Raw genomic sequence first — 1,075 nt, 5'->3', positions numbered from 1 at the left:
TTAAGGAAAAAAAAATAAAATAAAACATTTTGGATTTTCATATGTGTCTGATAAGTGGTTGAATAGTCGTTTGGCGCTGTTGTATGGTGTGATTGTCAGTGTACGGTGTCACTTCCTATAGCCAGCCAGCCAGCATACTTTGCCTTTCCCTTTAGCACTTAGCTGGGCATTACTTTGTTATGACATATGTGCACTAAAAAAAAAAAAAAAAAAAAAAAAAAAAGAGAGAAAAAACCCTCACCAATAGGATGAATGAAATGGAAAACAGAGTATCAAGACTGGAAGATAAAGCAGACAAACTAGACCACTCAAGCAAAGAATATGAAAAATTTAAGAAATCACAAGAATGGAATATGCAGGAATTGTGTTATACCATAAAAAGACTAAACTTACAAATCATGGGCATACAGGAAGAAGAATCTCAAGGAGTGTGGACCAGATCTTCAACAGGATTGTAGAAGAAAATTTCCCCAAATTAAAGACATGCCCATACAAATAAAGAAGCATAGAGAACACCAAACAGGCAGGACCAGAAAAGCAGAAACTCTCCACGGCACATCATAGTAAAAACACTAAATGTACAGAACAAAGAGACAATTCTGAAAGTTGCAAAAGAGAAACAACAAGTCACATATGAAGGAAAACCCATTAGGATTACAGCTGACTTGTCAGTGCAAATTATGAAAGCCAGAAGAGCCTGGACCAAAGTATTTCCAGTTCTAAATGACCACAGATGCCAACCCAGATTACTTTACCTACCCAAAATGTCTACTATAGCCAAAGGGGAAAGAAAAATCTTCCATGACATGAATAGGCTGAAAGAATTCATCTCCGCAAAACCAGCCCTTCAGAGAGTTCTTGAAGCGATACAAAGAGCTGAAGAAAGGAATGACTATACCCAAGTGATTACAGAAAGAAACTTAATGAAAGTATAACTGTGGAAATGCACAGCCATACCAAGAATGTGAACAGAAATAAAAATGACAGGAATTGGTACACATCTTACATTAATAACTTTAAATATCAATGGACTGAACTCCCCAGTCAAAAGACACAGACTAGTTGAATGGATTAA

Source organism: Nannospalax galili, unplaced genomic scaffold (genome assembly GCF_000622305.1).
Source record: "Nannospalax galili isolate Female #2095 unplaced genomic scaffold, S.galili_v1.0 scaffold648, whole genome shotgun sequence".
NCBI classification, from domain to species: domain Eukaryota; kingdom Metazoa; phylum Chordata; class Mammalia; order Rodentia; family Spalacidae; genus Nannospalax; species Nannospalax galili.
The sequence above is the reverse complement of the archived record's forward strand: the minus strand, read 5'-3'. Positions refer to the sequence as shown.